Source organism: Helianthus annuus, chromosome 9 (assembly GCF_002127325.2).
Source record: "Helianthus annuus cultivar XRQ/B chromosome 9, HanXRQr2.0-SUNRISE, whole genome shotgun sequence".
In the NCBI taxonomy this organism is placed as follows: Eukaryota; Viridiplantae; Streptophyta; class Magnoliopsida; order Asterales; family Asteraceae; genus Helianthus; species Helianthus annuus.
In genome coordinates this window covers 155,512,688-155,526,392 of record NC_035441.2, presented here as the reverse complement: position 1 = coordinate 155,526,392, position 13,705 = coordinate 155,512,688, and the positions used below count along the sequence as shown (strand labels likewise).

General features: G+C 43.9%; 1 long non-coding RNA gene across 2 annotated transcripts; it reads left to right on the top strand.

Annotated features, from left to right (window-relative positions):
• Positions 1-439: 439 nt before the first annotated feature.
• LOC110874832 lies at positions 440-1,493 on the top strand. Of its 2 annotated transcripts, XR_004867615.1 has the most exons (3): positions 445-586; positions 929-1,068; positions 1,227-1,493. It is a non-coding gene; the product is annotated as an uncharacterized LOC110874832 (long non-coding RNA). The 2 variants fall into 2 exon arrangements; XR_002556256.2 differs by having other exon boundaries at positions 440-586; positions 929-1,493.
• The last annotated feature ends 12,212 nt before the right edge of the window (positions 1,494-13,705 follow it).

The following is a 13,705-nucleotide window of genomic DNA, read 5'->3' as shown; positions in this document are numbered from 1 at the left end:
TCTTAGCATTTCAAAATGTAATACAAATCGAAAGTTAATACGGAAACGTGCTTTTGTAATATGAAAAGCGTGTTTTCATATTACAAAACGAACATGATCTTTACTTTTTTCATGTTGTGTGGCAATTTTGTCTGAAAATTGCTGAAAAGTTTTAGGTTTTTTTCTGTTTTTGTCGCAAAAACTGTAGAAAAGTTGTAGTAAAAATTTAGTTGTAGAAAATTTGTGGGAAACTTTTGTAGTAAAAAATGAAGATTTCTAGTAGTGACGTGGTGAAAGCAATGCAAGTAAGTATGGGATTTTTACATATTTCCCCCTTCTAAGCTGCCTTATTACGTATTTACTCAAACCATAAAATCAATTACATATTTCCCCTTTTTTGAGAAATTACCTAATTACCCTCTTAATAACCTAGATGCGTAATAAGGCATCTGCATATAACCTAAACCCTACACAATCAACAACATCAACGTTTTCTATTCCCACCAAAACATTGATGTTTTGGTTATTGTTCATCTTCATCTTCTTCATCTATTCTCACCAAAACATCGATGTTTCAGTTATTGTTCATCTTCATCTTCTTCATCACGTATGCTTCTACAAAAATCGAATCTTCATCTTGCTTGTTTAAAATATCGAATCTTAAAAACCCCTATGTTGAAAAAAAAAAACGGGGGAGAGGGAAATAAAAAATTAGGGTTTTAAAGATCGAGATTTACAAATGTCTGTTAGAACAAGAATCAAAAACCCTTTTGTCAACCAAAAAGCATTCGATTGAATTCCACTACAATTGTCTGTCAGAACAAGATTGTTCTAAGTCTATGATTCTTTGCTGCAATTGTTTTTTTTTTGTGAGGATTTGTATTTGTTTATGTGTTTGGTTGAATTATTTTGATATGATACCTTTTTTGTTCTGTTTTATTTGTTTTAGTTTTCCAAAAGCATTCGATTGAATTCCACTTCCACGAATGAAAAGGCGCATAAAGCAACAATCTTTTCTATATTAGCTTCAATATTTGTCTCAAAGAACCGCCGATCCGGTCAGTAACAAGCCTTATTTCCGACGGTCAGGTTACGTTTCTATAGTTTTAGCACGATTGCATTTGTGTGTGTGTGTTTGTTGTAAGTATATAATTCTTTGCTGCAATTGTTTTTTTAAGTGAGGATTTGTGTTTGTTTAAGTGTCTGATTGAATTAATGATACTGTTTTGGTTCTGTTATGTATGCAGATTTATTATGAACGGTGACGAGCCTAAAAAACGACAAAAATGTCCACGACGTGGTGAGTATGGACACCGTGAAAAGACATGCAAAAATTCAGCACCTGAAGCACCTGAAGACGCTACTCAACATCAAGCGTCAAAAGTAAAAGAGGACCAGGAAAGAGTACAAAAAATATGTAAAAGTAGAAGAATTGTGGTTTGAAGGGAATTTATGTTTTTATTATGAACGAAATTGATGTTTTTTGAACGAAATTTAAGTTTTTATTATGAGTATTATGGTTTTGTGTGTATTATTTGACAAGAGTAACAAGTAGAAGAATTGGGGTGATACTACATAATCTGGGTAAATATGTAAGTGATTTTACATATTAAAATGGGGAAATATGTAAATATTCATTAAATAGTTCATTAAGGGTAAAATAGTCATAAATAAGAGTCATTTAAATGAAAATGGGATATATGTAATATATATGATTTAGGGAGGGGAAATATGTAATTGATTTTATGGTTTGGGGAAATACGTAATAAGGAGGCTTAGGAGGGGGAAATATGTAAAAACCCCTAAAAGTATTTATATGCACCTCTAAAAAGTCTCAAATCCAAGAAAGATCTAAGGCAAAACTAAAGTAAGAAGTAAGTGATACTAAAGTAAGGGAACCGAAATGTAGGCAAAAACTAGGATCCTAAGACAATCTACAAAAAAATATATACGCTCCCTCAAGAAGTACATAAGATATATCCTATGTCTCCCAATGCTCCTCAATCATGTCCTTCGTGAAGGGAAAGTATAGCAAATCATGTCTAATTCAACAATTAGATTATAAAGATGTTAATAATTATGGTTTAAATCAGAGAACTGTAGTGTATTAGAAATTGTGATTAGGCTTACATTAGATGTGGTTTATATAGACCACAATGTTACACTTCTAACCCTATACTAACACACTATTATATTTTGTCTAATACTCCCCCGCAAACTAAGCACGGGAGTGACTTTGTTTGTAAACTAAAAAACATAAAAAAAAAAAAAGTAAGATAGTTGGTCTTGATTCTTCTCCTCCTTGCTTCCGCCTTGTTCTTTAGCAACACCTTGTTAGCAACACCTTGTTCTCCCGCAACACTTTTGTGTAGGGTTTTTTTTTCAACTGATTTTTTTAGCCGACAATTTTAGTAGGAATTTGTTTCCCTATTGTTGGTCTTCTCTCCTATCAAGACCTCTTTGTTTAGTTTTGTTTAGTTTTCTTTTGTTTTGTGAGGTATTAGTCGCCCAAAAAAGGCCACTGTGGTAATGTGGCGGCGAAAACAACTTATGGTTTTGATTATTGCAGGTTTATTTCTGCAACCCTAAGCGCTGGGAGGTATGGTTGTTTGTAGCACCAACGACTGCTTGTTTGCATCAGCGACGACTGATGGAGCTAGGGTTTTATGGTGATGACAGCGGTTGCGGCTAGAGTTAGGGTTAGCGGCGATGACGGCTAGGGTTAGGGTGAGCGGTGGCTGAGTTCTGGTTATTGTGGCGGTGGTGGTGCTTTGCCATGGGTGGAAGCAACTACAGTGATGTTGTTGTTGTGGTTGTTAAGGGTGACGGAAGGGTAGAAAAGGAAGATCGTGCGCGGGTTTTATGGTGGTGGTAGGGCAGCAACGGCAGCCGGCCGCCCTCTGGTGGTTCTATAAAGCTCTGATACCAAGTTAAATCAGAGAATTGTATTGTATTAGAAATTGTGATTAGGGTTACATTAGATGTGGTTTCTATAGACCACAATGTTACACTTCTAACCATATACTAACACACTATTATATTTTGTCTACTACTCCCCCGCAAACTAAGGACGAGATTAACTTTGTTTAAAAACTAAAAAACATTAAAAAAAAAAGAAAGATAGTTGGTCTTGATTCTTCTCTTCTTTGCTTTCGCCTTGTTCTTCAGCAACACCTTTTTCTCCCGCAACACTTCTCAAACGGCAACACTTTTGTGTAGGGCTTTTTTTTCAACTGGTTTTGGTAGGAATTTGTTTCCCTATTGTCAGTCTTCTCTCCTATCAAGACCTCTTTGTTTTGTTTTGTTTTGTTTTGTGAGGTATTAGTCGCCCAAAAAAGGCTATTGTTGTAATGTGGCGGCGACAACGACTTCAGGTATTGATTATTGCAGGTTATTTCTACAACCCTAAGCGCTAGGAGGTATGGTTGTTTGTAGCACTAACGACTGCTTGTTTGCATCATCGATAAACTGATGGAGCTAGGGTTTTATGGTGATAACGGCGGCTACGACTAGAGTTAGGGTTAGTGGCGGTGGTGACTAGGATTAGGGTTAGCGGTAGCTAAGTTATGGTTATTGTGGCGGTTGTGATGTTTCACCATGGGTGGAAGCAATTGCGGTGATATTGGTGTTGTGGTGGTTAAAGGAGACGGAAGGGTAGAAGAGGAAGATCGTGCGCAGGTTTTGTGGTGGTGGTAGGGCGGCAATGGCGGCCGGCTGCCCTTCGGTGGTTCTATAAAGCTCTCTGATACCAAGTTAAATCAGAGAATTGTATTGTATTAGAAATTGTGATTAGGGTTACATTAGATGTGGTTTATATAGACCACAATGTTACACTTCTAACCCTATACTAACACATGATTATATTTGGTCTAATACTCCCCCACAAACTAAGCACGAGAGTGACTTTGTTTGAAAACGAAAAAAACATAAAAAAAAGTAAGATACTCGGTCTTGATACTTCTCTTTCTTGCTTTCGCCTTGTTATTCAGCAACACCTTGTTCTACCGCAACACTTCTCAGGCGGCAACACTTTTGTGTAGGGTTTTTTTTCAACAGGTTTTTTTTCAGCCGACAATTTTAGTAGGAATTTGTTTCCCTATTGTCGGTCTTCTCTCCTATCAAGACCTCTTTTTTGTTTTGTTTTGTTTCGTGAGGTTTTTTTTTTTTTTTTTGAACGGCCAACAAACTCAATCCCGAGCACTCTCGGAGCACCCACTGGACAAACGGAGTACTCAGAGAGTAACCCGAGTCCACCACCAATTCCGCGGAAAACCCGGTAACCCACCCGCCCGTAGGCACGACGGTGAAATTACCGGTAAAACCCGTTTGGCTCAAGGATCCAACCCAGGTTTCCCTGGGTCTCCTATCACTGCCCACCAGTGCCTCACTCTGCACCAAGTGGGAGTCGAACCTGCATCTCTCAAGAGAAATGCAACTCCTCCACCACTTGATCTAGAGATCATTGGCTTGTTTCGTGAGGTATTAGTCGCCCATTAAAAGGCCACTCTTGTAATGTGGCGGCGGCAACGACTTAGGGTTTTGATTATTGCAGGTTATTTCCGCAACCCTAAGCGCTGGGAGGTATGGTTGCTTGTAGCACCAACGACTGCTTGTTTGCATCAGCGACGACCGATGGAGCTAGGGTTTTATGGTGATGATGGCGGTTGCGGCTAGAGTTAGGGTTAGCAGCGGCGGCTGAGTTCCGATTATTGTGGTTGTGGTGTTTCGCCTTGGGTGGAAGCAACTGCGGTGATGTTGGTGTTGTGGTGGTTAAGGGCGACGGAAGGGTAGAAGAGGAAGATCGTGCGTAGGTTTTGTGGTTGTACTATAGAGCTCTGATACCAAGTTAAATCAGAGAATTGTATTGTATTAGAAATTGTGATTAGGGTTACATTAGATGTGGTTTATATAGATCACAATGTTACACTTCTAACCCTATACTAACACACTATTATATTTTTTTCTAATACCAACTCAAATATCAGTCAATATCACCGATATTGTCGGTACCGATATTTTGCACCGATATTTTACCAGGGGACCGATAACTGATATATCGGTGATATATTCGGATATTAACTACATAACCTACGACAAATTACATCATGATTAAATCCACGTTTACGGATTGGAACTTTTCGAGGGAACTTCCTAAATGCTTACGTTTTTCAAGGAACTGAGAACTAACGGATTATCCGTCGGTAATCCATTGATAATGTTGAGGATAAGATTTTGATTTGAATCACCACTCAAACTTTTAGTCTTTTGTCAGTGCAGGTGTTGCCAGACGTCAAAAACAATGTACGAGTACTTTTCATTTTCATTTTCATCTCTCAACGAAACCTCCTTATTTTAAACAATTGGTGTTAATTTGTTTAGCAGTGATGAAATGTTGGAATTTGCAGTATAGAAATTAAAACACAACAAACATGGTCTTAGAGGCCTCTCCTTTGTTTGAGGTTACGTGGTTTATACATGGTGAATCACCTATCTTAATAAATTGTGGTGGTTTATTAACTATAATTTTGTCATACTCAGATTATCACTAAACCTATATAAATAGAGCTTAGATCATTTGTTAAGAAGTAAGAAAAATCTGCTCTCGGTTCTCTTTTCTTTATACCCTACAGTTTTCAGTAAATATTCTAACTCGAAGAAATCGTAAAAAAACAATATTGAATATAAACCTATCAACCATGGTAAAAGGTTACCTGAAGGGGTATGGTCCCAAAAAGCCGTGCAAACCTCCATCAAGGTTGCGCGTGGGACCATACTCCTTATCTTAATAAACTTCCTACCAAGAGTCTCGCGCGAGATACACCACTCTCTGCTCTACGTCGCGCAAGGTCTCGCCCACAAGAAGTTCTGATATCAACACTTAGCATACTAAAAGAGCACATGGGCATACTAACTCGCGCGAGTTAGTTAGATGCTCAACAGGAACCGCATAGGAAGGCAGCGCGAGGCTACCTCCAGTGGTACACAAGGTACAAGTGGCAGTGAAAAGAGCCAATGAGCGTTCAGCAGGCTCTGGTCAATCGTGCGCCACGATCGTCTGACGAGAAGTACGTAAGGACGCCTACGTGACACCAATCAAGGGACGGAGACATTTGTCCCACGATCTCCGCTTGTCTGCTGATGGCAGAAGAGCAGCAGGGCCGACAACAACGACACGTGGCTCCAATCAAGGTGCGCCAGCACCGAAGAACTTTTAGAAGCCACTAAACGGTCGACACTAGTGAGACAAAGAGCACATCCGTTGTGTTATCCATTTCCGGCCCAAGGCCCATCAGCCCATATCCTCTTACACCTCTCCGGCTATAAATAGAGACCTCATTCCACAGGTTAAACATTCTATTCCCTCTACTCTCACTCTTAACACTTGATTAACCTCCCAAGCAGTTGCTTATTCTCACGCCGGAGCCCGGTTAAGAGGGAAACCCCCACATTCCCCTCTTAACGAGTAACGGTGTTTTGTTTTGCAGGATTGAACCTCAAGTCGGAGCTCAAATATTCATAAGAAGATTAACCATTATGGTAGAAACATAAACCAAACTAATTAGTCCCCATAAATTAGTTCAGTGTTTCTTCATTGGCGCCCATCGGTTTTTTCTATAACCATCCTCATCTTCTTTTATTTGAGCCTTTGACATTTTTTCTTCCTTCGATCATGGCTGGTCAAGGAATCATTCCAGAGTTCGGCTTCGGAGCCAACTTTAACGCGGTGTTGGGTGAGGAATCCAAAACTTCCAAGCCCAAATCGAAGAAATTGGTGAAGTCGAAGTAACCAATACTGGGGGCCCGCGCGGGAGTATCACCCGCATCACCCAGACGGCCACCCCAGGAAACAATGGAGAAGGGCCTTCGAACCCAACACCGCCGCAGAATGTTTCGGCATTACTAGGGCTACCAGAAGGCGAGACGCCGGCCTCATGGTATGCCAAGAACATCGCCACCATCAATGCAGCGTATCAGTCGCTGATTGTGCAGCAAGCAGTTTTGACGGCAGAACCGTCCTTGGTGACTCCCCCAAGTCAAGGGGCGCGCCAGATGCCCCCACCGCCCAATCTCCAAGGTAGAATAAACAGGCCTCCCCCTACCAGACGTTTGAGCGTACATGACAAGCGCGACACAAGAGGGGAAACGGATAGTTATTACGATTATTCGTCAACCCTTCAACGAGGCCCTGTTCACAGCCGGCTCACGCCGCGCAACATGAACAACGAATGGGAAGAGACAGACCCGAACGATCCAACTTGGGTAGATGACGAGGGTTCGTCAGTCTTTAACCGCTTGCCGAAAAACCACGAGTACTTCAAGCCGAGACAGCACATCGGGTACACAGAAGAAGCTGAGAGAGATTTCTGCCTGGCATACAGACCAGCGGAAGCTGCGGAACATTCAAAGTTCATCCCGAAAATCGCACTCGCGCCGCTTTCACGAGAAAAGTTACCTCCGACTGTCGGAAAGTTCAATGGATTGACTGATCCTAATGATCACGTCAGAACGTTCACAAGTGTAGGTTGCATGGGAGGTTGGAACATGCCTATGTGGTGTCACTTGTTTATTCAAACTCTTACCGGGGCTGCTCGCGCCTGGTTCGACAGCCTCCCACCAGGGAAGATCAAATCATGGGTAGATTTCAAGACACAGTTTTTGAGCTACTTCAGCCAACAACGACGCTACCAGCGCGATACTGCTGAAGTAGAAGATATCTGGCGAAGGGATGGTGAAGGTCTGGAGAACTTCATCACCCGTTTTAACAAAGAATGTTTGGAGATAGGCGGCGTAAGCGAACAACTCATGCGTTGTCATTTCAAGAAAGCCATTCGCTGTGATAGTCTCATCAGAACTATCACAGGCAAAGACGGAATGCCAAAAGAATGGGATAAACTCATGGAAGCCGCAAAAATTGTTGCGCAAATCGAAGAATCACTCGCTGGGAACAAAAGTTATCACTCGGAAGACCGATTCTCCAGAGGGAACACGCGCGACAACAACAGGCGCAACAGATACAAGGGCAATGATTGGAAGTCCGGAAGATCAAGAGGCCATGATGAAAGGCCGCGCTATAGAGAGGACGCGCGCGAAACAATTGACCGAATCGGTTACAAGAAAGCAGTCAAAGATGATAATCGTGACAAGCACTGGACTCCGCTCATAAAAACGCCAAAAGAGGTATTGATGACGGAGAACCACGATTTCAAGGCTCCCATGCCTATGACAAACAAGAAGGGGCAAGACCCCAACTTGTATTGTGATTTTCACAAAGACTCGGGGCATTTGACCGATGACTGCTATAGTTTGCGCCAAGAGATCGAGAGAGCACTTAAAAGTGGTAAGCTAAGCCACTTGGTGAAGAATGTGCGCAAAGAAACTCGCCAGCTCCAGCGCCACGATGAAGGAAATCACAAAAAAGTCCGACGCTTAGAGACCCACATGGTCAACGGACCGAGATATAGTGCAAAAGAGAAGGGCAAGCGCCCCTATGAGCCTGCATGGCAAGAGCAACAGGTCATCTTTCCGGTAGTGCGCGGCGGTCCTCGCGCCACACGACCAGTCGTCATTACTGGCATTATCGGCCATTATGAAACGGAGTACATATTCATTGATCCAGGAAGTACAGCTGACATCATTTATGAGCAGTGTTTTAACCAATTGGATGAAGAAGACAAGGCGAGACTCGAGCCAGTCGACTATCCCTTGTCTGGATTTTGCAATGAGATGGTTTTCCCACTCGGTCAGATCAGTTTCCCTGTCACACTTTCTGACGGGAAACATTCAAGAACAACAAGCGTGAATTTCATGGTGATGCCCGTGAAATCGAGGCATGATGTGTTAATTGGGAGGGAGACCCAAGGCGAGCTGAACATGGTGACTTCAACTCCCCACTCTGCGATAGGGTTCCCAACCAAAACGGGAGTAGCAATCATCTACGCCAAGAAGGAAGTGATGTCAACTGAAGAAGTGCGCCCAGCGAAAGCGGCGAATGTTTCGACAACCGAGCCCAAAAAATGGGTTTTAAACCGCAAATACCCAGAACAGACAGTGACAATTGGCCACGCCATTTCGTCAGATATCCGAACGCGTTTAAAGCAATTGTTGTTCCGAAATATGGATATCTTTGCCTGGACCCTAGCAGACATGACCGGCGTCCCGCGCAATATAACCGAACATTGCTTAAACACTTACCCCCCTGTTGAACCAAAGGTCCAAAGAAGGCGCAGCTTAGGAGCAGACAAAACGAAAGCAATGAATGAACAAATATGCGAGCTGCTCAAAGCTGGGATCTTGCGAGAGGTACGTTATCAGAGTTGGGTTGCGAACCCGGTAATGGTTGAAAAGTCAAACGGCGGATGGCGAATGTGCGTAGACTATACCGATCTCAACAAGGCATGCCCAAAAGACTGCTATTCTTTGCCTGAGATCGACAAAAAGATAGACTCTCTCGCGCCATACAGATGGAAGTGCTTCTTAGATTGCTATAAAGGTTATCATCAAGTCCAGATGAAACTCGAAGATGAAGACAAGACAGCCTTTAGAACTGATCTTGGAATCTTTTGCTACACAAAGATGCCGTTCGGCCTAAAAAATGGCGGCGCAACATACCAACGCTTGATGGACAAGACCTTCGCGGGGGACATCGGAAAGCACATTGAAGTTTACATCAATGATCTTGTGGTTAAAAGTCCCGAAGAGGACCAAATGTTGAAGGACATCGAAAAAACGTTCAATTCATTGCGCAGCGTAAATATGAAGTTGAATCCAGCCAAGTGTTCTTTTGGCATGGAAGAAGGGAAGTTTTTAGGCTTCATAGTCACAAACGGCGGTTTTAAAGTGAATCCAGAGAAGGTCCAGGCCATAGAGCGAATGCCATCCCCGCGAACAATCAAAGAGATGCAACGATTGGCCGGCCGCCTGGCCGCGCTTAACCGTTTCCTTTCCAATCACGCCGCGAAGTCGTACCCCTTTATCAGCACGTTGCGCAACTGTGTGAAGAAACAAGAATTCAAATGGACCCCCGAGGCAGAGACAGCTTTTCAGCAAATGAAAGAGTGTCTAATTGAGCTACCTACCCTGACTGCGCCGTTCGACAAAGAACCACTCATATTGTACTTGTCTTCCTCGGATAAGGCAGTAGAGTCGGTATTATTGGTGGAGAGAAACGGAGTTCAAACTCCAATTTATTACGTCAGCAGGGTACTCACTGACCCAGAAACAAGATATTCCACGATGGAAAAATTGTGTCTTGCGCTGTTACACGCCTCCCGAAGGCTGCGCAGATACTTTACAGGGCATGTGATAACCGTGCTTACCAATTTCCACATAGGCACGATATTGCAAAAACCAGAGACGTCAGGGCGGTTAGCAAAATGGGCCATCGAGCTGGGGGGCCATAATATCTTGTACAGGCCGCGCCCAGCCATTAAGGGCCAGGTCCTAGCCGACTTCATCACAGAAGTGCAGGCCGATAAAATCAAAGAATGTGAGCTAGTGGAGACTCCTGAAAAAGACGTGACAGATGAGACTTGGATGCTTTATACTGATGGGGCCTCAAACGAGGACGGGGCGGGAGCATGACTGCGCCTGGTGAGCCCTGAGAATCACGAATTTACTTACGCCATCAAGTTGGACTTTAAAAACACCAACAACGAGGCGGAGTATGAGGCATTTCTGGCAGGCTTACGCCTCGCCATCAAAATGGGAGCTAAAAACCTACGAGCACATGTTGATTCACTCCTGATAGCCAGCCAGGTTAATGGTATATAGGATGCAAAGGGCGAAGTCATGGCCCTGTATTTAGAGCAGGCAAAAGAATTGCTTCAACAATTCGATTCTCACAAAGTAATCCACATCAATCGCTCCGAAAACAAACCAGCTGATGCCTTGAGTAAGCTTGCTTCGACTTCTTTTCAACACCTTGCCAAAGATGTAAGAATAGAAGTACTCAAGAACCCATCAGTGTTGCTGCGACAAGTGAACGTGATTGAGATGAGGCAACCATCCTGGATGACCCCTATAATCCAATATTTGCAAGAAGGGATACTCCCTGAAAAACAAAGCGGAGGCGAGGAAGATTCAAAACAAAGCCCTGCACTACGAAATGAATGGCGGTATTCTGTATCGAAAATCCTTCTTAGGGCCACTACTGCGCTGCGTGGACCCCCAGGATGCGAACTACTTGATCAGGGAGATCCACGAAGGGATCTGCGGCATTCATTCGGGACCACGCATGGTTGTCGCGAAAATTATGAGCGCGGGATATTACTGGCCAGGGATGCATGTCGATGCCCTGAAGGAGATCCGCAAGTGCGACTCCTGTCTGCGGCATTCTCCAAAAACCCTGCGCCCCAAGAACGACCTTATCCCTGTATCCACTGCATGGCCTTTCCAGCAGTGGGGAATCGACATGGTGGGACCCTTCCCAGAGGCTCCTGGCGCCGTAAAATTTATAATAGTAGCCGTGGATTACTTCACAAAATGGGTGGAGGCCAAAGCTCTGGCTTCAACTACAGCTATGATGGTGCGCAAGTTCATTTGGGAACACATCATCTGCAGATTCGGCCTACCACTCAAGATTGCAACCGATAACGGTAACAACTTTGTGTCTGAAGACCTCCAGAATTGGATGAAAGAGATGAAATCGAGCACACTTTCACATCCGTTGCGCATCCGCAAGGCAACGGACAGGTAGAAAGCGTGAACAAATGTATTGTCGAGGGGATAAAGGCCCGACTGGGCACAAGGCGAAGAGGCTGGGTAGATGAGCTCCCGAGCATCTTGTGGGCTCACCGAACCATGCCAAAAACTAGTACCGGCGAGACCCCTTTTAGCCTAGTCTATGGCTCAGAAGCGGTTATCTCGGCTGAAGTTGGCCTACCCTCCCCGCGCTTGACAGCAGTCAGCGCAATCGACAATGAGGCAGAAAGGCGTCTTGACTTGGATTTGTTGGAAGAAAGACGCGAAATCGCGCGAATCAGAGAAGGCAAGTACAAAACGCAACTGAAGAGGTACTACAACACAAGAGTACGCATCTGCACATTCACACCAGGAGAGTACGTCTTCAGGGATAATGAAGCGTCAAATGCGGAACGCCTAGGGAAACTAGCACTCAAATGGGAAGGCCCATACTTGATCCACGAGGTGCTAGGCAAAGGGGCTTACAAGTTACACACTCTAGATGGCCACATCTTACCGCGAACGTGGAATGCGCAACAACTGCGCAAATGCTATATGTAACTCAAATCGGCATTGAGCCTTTAACCGCTACTATCGGCCACGCGCCTTTTTTACTTTCCTATGTTGGCTATACGCCCTTTACAATTAATGTATGTTGGCCTAAGTGCCCGTTTCCAAGTCAATGAAAGCATACGACATGTTTTCTATTACTTCTTTCGTTACAAATGCATGTTAAACTTCTAATTAGCACGAAAACACTCCAGCAACTTACAAACTCTCAAGCAAGAACGCCTCCAAGGTCCTCCGCGAACAAAGCGCGAGACCGGGCAGTTCCACTTACTCGAAGAGACTTCCATTTATTCGAGCTAATTTAACCTAAGTTTTTAACAACAGTGCAATAATTGTAACGGGAAAGAACAAGCAAAATTCATTCAATATAAAACAAGCGCAGCAGCGCAAAGTTGTACATTCAAAGAAAGCAAAAAATTACAAGGCACAAAGCCTAATCGACAAAGCCTATTCGAGTTCATGTTGATCACCATCATCATCGCCATCATCATCGTTCCCACCATCATCATCATCATCGTCATCATTTCCACCATCATCACCAGCTGGTTCCTCTTCATCTGATAACTCAACAGTCACCGGTGGATCGAGAATGGCCTTGAGACGCTGACACCAGTCATCTTTCTTTAGAGCCTCCACAACCAAGTCCATTACAGGCAAGGTAAGCTTATCATAAGCACTCTCAGCACGCGTCAACTCGATAGGAGCTTGGTCAGTCACCGAGCAATGACTCACATCAAACTCTTGTTCAAACATCTCCTTAACGTGTTGGGCACATTCCAGATACCCTCCTCAATAACCTACTGCGCGCGCAGCGTCGGTCAGAGCAGCAACAGCGCGGTCTAGCTCGCCAGCATTGAGGATAGAGTTGGCAACCTATAACGAAAACTGCATATTAAAGGCAACCCTTAGCAAATTAAGCTTATAAGTGCAAACTTACCAGCACTACTCCACGATTGCGCATCCACTCGGCCTCAGAGACAAGTGTATCAACGATACCTTGCGCCTCAGAGTAGTTAGTCTGCGCTACATTAAGGGCGGCGACACTGACAGTGCGCGCCTCTTCTGCAGTGGCAGCCTTAACTTTCTCCGCTCCGAGGTCGATCTCCAAGGACTCGCATCTATCAATCTGGTCATTCAGGCGACGTTTAAGCTCAGCAATCTCGAAGTCCTTGGCATGCAGATCCTTATCTTTGCTAGACAATTGCGCCTTCACATCAGCCAACTCAACCTGAAAAGAGACAAAAGACTTAGGCTATTTCGTAAACAGCATAGCAAGAAAGAAAGTGGTAAGCTAACCTCAATCTGCTGCTTGGCAACCTTTTCAGCCTGTGCATCCTCAACCCTCGCAGTAAGCTCCACAATCTTAGCTTCAAGGTCAACAATCTTGTTCCGAGCTGCGAACGCGCGCTCATTATCTTTCTCGCATATGCGCTTAAACTCGGCCTTTTCCTTGGCCAGTTGCTATTCAGCAGCTTAG